This window comes from Gobius niger, assembly GCF_951799975.1.
Source record: "Gobius niger genome assembly, chromosome: 18".
NCBI classification, from domain to species: domain Eukaryota; kingdom Metazoa; phylum Chordata; class Actinopteri; order Gobiiformes; family Gobiidae; genus Gobius; species Gobius niger.
This window is the reverse complement of record NC_136869.1, coordinates 6,711,727-6,717,726: the sequence shown is the minus strand read 5'-3', so window position 1 is coordinate 6,717,726 and position 6,000 is coordinate 6,711,727.

The following is a 6,000-nucleotide window of genomic DNA, read 5'->3' as shown; positions in this document are numbered from 1 at the left end:
CATGGATGATTAATACCATTAGAAGAGAGAGTGCTAAACGAAAAGCCAAATGTGGGCTGTCCAACGCTTTCAGAGAAGATTTTGCAGTAAACCACGGAAGATATATAATCAATGGGCAAAATCATTGTATTAGAACCAATGGTGAGCCTTTGGTACAATGCTAGTATAAGCTAATACACAATCAGCCATTTGGCGTGGACATCCTTGTAAAAGAGATTCTTAATGTCAGTGCTTCTAAATAAAAACATTATAAACATGTTTTCTTTTTTTCCTTCAACTTATCAACTTTTTGGAGGTTTTAACCCTGCTCTAACTTGGGTTGTTTCCTCTTCTGCTGCTGTGTGCCATTGATTTGCTAACATGCCATTGGGAAGACACACAAACTAACATAGTCTCCTTTCCATGCACTTAAATTATCATGAGAGAGCACAGAATCAGGTTGATATCTACTTTAAAAACGGCAAAAGTTGACATAAATGTAGCGATTTGAGATTTGAATAATTATGAATGTAAAGGTCATTATTCGTATTCCATCCCAGGTGGAAGCTAGCATGTTATTGAGTTTTCTGTTTTGCTTTGGCAGAGAGCAGGCTACTGCACATCGACATATCCAATCCAGATCAGGGTTGCAACATTCTGGGAATTTTGACCATTGGACATTTTCCAAGGGAATTAAAAGGAATTAAAGGGACTTAACACAACTGAAGGTTGCTTCTTTACAGCCACATATAACCTGAAGCATATAAGTGTGATTTGATAGTTATACACTGAAATATCTATCACAAATGGAGGAAGTGTCTAAGAAAATCATCTTTACAGAGTCTAAGCACCTGTGCTTTAGTTGTAAGATATAAGGAAGAGCTTTGAGAAATGGATTAGACTCATTTCAAATATGTAATCATCTTGCATATGTTCAAGTGCATACAGTGTTACAATATTTTAAAAGTCTATCATTAAAGGAACTAGATGGAAGTTTGCATGATGGCACGTGAATTAACACCTTTTTCAGTGACAGTGCAGGATTTTAGAGGAAGTTGTGGTGAACAGGTCTGAGCTCATTCTACACATTAGGACATGGCTGGAACATGTAGGGGGAGGAAAATACATCATTTTAAAAATTTTAATGGAAGTTTACATTTTTATACTCCCTATAGTCAGGGACCCAAACTCTCAAAACTGGGTTGAACCTGACACCGTCTGATATATGCTTTATTTGTGTTTTTTCTGTTAACTTTGACCCTAAGGACCAATAATTGGAGGGTCTGCTCTGCTGGAAATATTGCGGAAAAAAATTGTGGCCATTTTAGTGCATGCACCCTGTATTTTTATCAGAAAAATGTGAAAAACGACTTTTTTCCCTCAAATCCTCAGTGGGTTGAGTAGGCTGTCAATAAATGCATTCCAGATACACAGAACACATGTGCTGAGAACATCCACTGAAAAAATCGCTCTAAAAACACATTTCTACACATTTTTGCATCAATTTAATACAAAAAAATGTGGCGTTTTCTCACTTTTTTCCAATATTTGTATCTTTACTTCATTGGCAATCAACTATTCCACCCAGTTATGGCATCAGTCAATATGCCATTATTTTAAACAGACTGTAGACACATTCCACAGAAAAAATGATCAAAATCCAACCAACATTATTGGATCTGTGATGATTTAAAGACCAATAAGTGACCGACAGACTCAGAACCTCGGAACTGTCAAAAGTCACTTTTGACACTGGTCCATATTTTGGTTTAGGCCATTTCCAGCCCATTAGATAATGATTTACACCAATGTATTTGGCATCATTGGAAAGAAGACATTGTCATGTTTCATTTGAGCCCAAAGGTACTACTCTGTAACAATTACCGTGGTAACCAAAGCTCCTCAGACTCAAATGTGAGAACATTTTTTCACAATTTTCACAAAAAAATGTTTTACTACGTTTAACGCTGTTTCTTCCAGGAACATCACAGACATAAATCTCTGATACTGGGCAACTCTCTACACTCTGAGGATTCAGGAAATGTATAACATGTCAGAACTTTCTCAGCTTAAGGCCTCACTGTGAGCCATGAAGTAAAAGAATGTCCACCTCATATGAGCCTCTCCCATAGAAATAAGCCTATATCTGCCAGGTTGGAACAGCTGGTGGGACTTTCTGACCAGGACAGGCCCAACGTAACTTGAAATTACATTTATGGAGAACAACAATTCTGTATTTTTACATAAAGTTGTTCATCTATTTTTTATATTATGTAACTCTTTATCTATCCTTTACTATGCCATATACACAATATACATCTGTTGATTTCACTCCAATATACATCCCTTTAAATCTGTAAAAAAAAATCCTCAAGAATCCAAGATAATTCCAACAGTGTGTCTTTGTAGGCACCACATGGTTATGCCTAAAATACTACATATTTGTTATACATTAGATAGTAATATGGTTGGTAATGTATTTGCTGAGGAAAACTGCTCTGAAGCTGGATTTTCCATAAACCACATGTTTACGATGAACAACAGTCTTTTTACTGTTTAGTAAATTAAAGTAAATCATGTGATGTAGTCCGTTCACGAAAGTTGGTTTATTACATTACTAATGCACGACGAGTCACCACAAAACTAAAGCTTAGGGCTCGTCCAGGACTAAATCACAGTGGCAGTCGTCTGAACAAAACAGTCCATACTGGATTAAACCATTTCTCTTCGCTTTTCTGAAGTTGTTTAAGTTCTTTGTACATGTTAAAATTGTCACACTTTTAGAAAAAAAATATATTCATGTATTTCAGTTTTGGTTATAAAGGACCTGCATCATGCTATTTTACTCATTCCATATTGTATCTCTATTTGTGAGAAATATAAGTATTTTCTGGAGTTATATTTCCAACCCGGAAGACAAGACACTTGGACTCAATTAACTCCGCCCCCTCTCTGCGCTCATGCAACATTAGCAGTAAAATAAATATAAATATCACAGCAATAAGTGAAGTTACTTCATAATGCAGTTATAAGGAGTTGACATCTGCCTGACATTATCGTTAGGTAAGAAAAAAGAACAGGTGTGTCCAGAGTAGGTTAGAAAGAGCTCCTTTTTCACATCCTTCAGTGCAAGCATGACGTCTGTTCAGACGCTCAGGGGGTGCGTTTGTTTTCTCCGCAGGGGCAGCGCGGACGTGTCAGGCACTTCCTTTTCTTTCTTTTTTAAAAATTAATTAACTTTTTTTTACAAATTAAAATCGGGTTTTCCAGCAGAGGGCGGAGCTGCTCAGAGCAGGATTCAGGAGGATTGCTGAGAACTGTGAGAATGAAGCCAAAAAACACTCTGGGGGTGTTTTTGATTAGGAAATAGCACAACAAAGTCGATTTTGCATGATATAGCCCCTTTAATGTTGTGTAATTTATTTATTTTATTCGCTGGCACATTGAATCTGTACTACCCACAAGAAATATGCTTTATGAATGATCAAATAAAAAGTAACTTTTATGACCAGAATCTCTAGGCGCAGCCAGGGACCGGAGGGTTGCTGGTTTGGGAACCTCAGGATCTCATCTCTGCTGTTTGCAGATGATGATGTTCTGTTGGACCTTCAGCTGCTCTGGTTTGCAGCCGAGTGTGAAGCGGACGAAATTAGTTACCTTCACAAGATGGCTTGGGGTAAGGCAGTTACTTGGGAGGAGCTCAGAGTAGAACCACTGCTCCTTCCTGTCAGGAGCGGCCAGATGAGGTGGCTTGGGGACACATTGGATGGATTATATCTCTCTGTGGCCAGCGAATGCCTCGGGATTCCTTCAGAAGGGCTGGAATTAGTGTTCGTGAAGAGTGATATCTGTGAATCTCTGCTGTGACTGCTGCATCCATGACCAGACCGTGGGTACGTTGTAAGAAAATGGATAGATGGGTGCAAACCTGGGTCAAAGGGCTTTGCACAGACGAGAATCCAGTAGAATCCAGTTCCAGTACTCTAGAACACCTCAGTACTTCTAACCTAGCTTCTGGCTCAAAATCTAGAGATAGCTCCCCAGGCAGCGGGATGGCTCTGCTCCTGACAGGTTTCTCTGAAGCTTAAAGGATGAGTCAAATGCAGAGGGTAAATTTGGGAGTCTATGAATACATTAAATACTATACTGGACTCCAAAGAGCATTGAAAATATTTTTATAAAATATTATTAATATAAAGACAAATGCCATCAAGAACATTTCAGACATTGTAAAAAGTTGTGGATCAAGTGAGGCTGAAAAGTGAACCACACAAGGCAGGACTTGATCACCTCGACTGGGTCGTCTATGAGTGTATGATGTAGAAAGACCCAAAGTACACAATGACCCCAGGAAGGTCACTATGGATGTTTCTGAGTTGCACCAAGTTTGTTAGCACTGGCCTGAATATATTAATACAGGAGGAAGAGGAGCTGACCAGTGCAGGACACCATGCTCTGACACAGGGACAAACCCAGGAGGCGCTGCACTGTTTTCAGAACAGCACTGAGAGCAGGCAGCCAGGTTTCCTCTGGGTACTCCTGATCTCCAAAAACATGCTGGTCAGGCAGCACACTCAGTCGCAGTGACTCAGGGCTAACCCACAGAGCCGGTTCTTCCTATACGCAGACTACGCAAGGTGCGTAGGGCCCCCGCGGCTGCAACGGCCCCGCATCTCAGTCAAACTACTGTGTTGTTTCACTGATTAATCAACGCGTTGTTACGGGGACACTCTGACAGCGCGCACTCACTGTCCGCCTACTTTGCCACATATAACATCAAAACGGAGCAGTCTGCAAGTGGATGAGCAGGAGAGACCGACCGCCTTCCCCCTGTCTCTTCTAAAGCACGAGTGCTTCTCCGCTCGTGTCCCGCTCGGCCGTCTGTCTCCCGGTTCTCGTTTCGCCTCATGCGGCTCCTCCGCGGCTGCATCACGTCCCCGTGTCCCGGGCGCAGCTCTCATGTTTTCTCTGCGCGGACTCGGGGCATCGGCCACACACTCATTTAAACTCTCTTCTTGTTGTGTCTAGCGGAGAATCAGGACAGTAGTTTGATGGATAGACGAGAGTAAAGCCGTGTCTGTGGCCTTTTTGTCTCAAAGAGGAGTTGAATCCACACGGTTCTCACAAGCACAGTAACTTACAGTAACTCTGGTTCTCTGAATGTGCACAGTCTATAAGGCCTGCTACTTTTTTCGGATGAAAGCAAATTTTGCATGTCATTCGGAAATCAAGGTGCCAGAGTCTGGAGGAAGACTGGGGAGAAGGAAATGCCAAAATGCCTGAAGTCCAGTGTCAAGTACCCACAGTCAGTGATGGTCTGGGGTGCCATGTCAGCTGCTGGTGTTGGTCCACTGTGTTTTATCAATGCAGCTAACTATCAGGAGATTTTGGAGCACTTCATGCTTCCATCTGCTGAAAAGCTTTATGGAGATGAAGATTTCATTTTTCAGCACGACCTGGCACCTGCTCACAGTGCCAAAACCACTGGTAAATGGTTTACTGACCATTTTATTACTGTGCTCAATTGGCCCGCCAACTCTCCTGACCTGAACCCCATAGAGAATCTGTGGGATATTGCGAAGAGAAAGTTGAGAGACGCAAGACCCAACACTCTGGATGAGCTTAAGGCCGCTATCGAAGCATCCTGGGCCTCCAGAACACCTCAGCAGTGCCACAGGCTGATTACCTCCATGCCACGCCGCATTGAAGCAGTCATTTCTGCAAAAGGATTCCCGAAGTATTGAGTGCATAACTGAACATAATTATTTGAAGGTTGACTTTTTTTTGTATTAAAAACACTTTTCTTTTATTGGTCGGATGAATTATGCACATTTTTTGAGATAGGAATTTTTGGGTTTTCATGAGCTGTATGTCAAAATCATCAGTTTTAAAACAATAAAAGACCAGAAATATTTCAGTTGGTGTGCAATGAATCTAAAATATATGAAAGTTTAACTTTTATCATTACATTATGGAAAAGAATGAACTTTATCACAATATGCTAATTTTTTTAGAAGGACC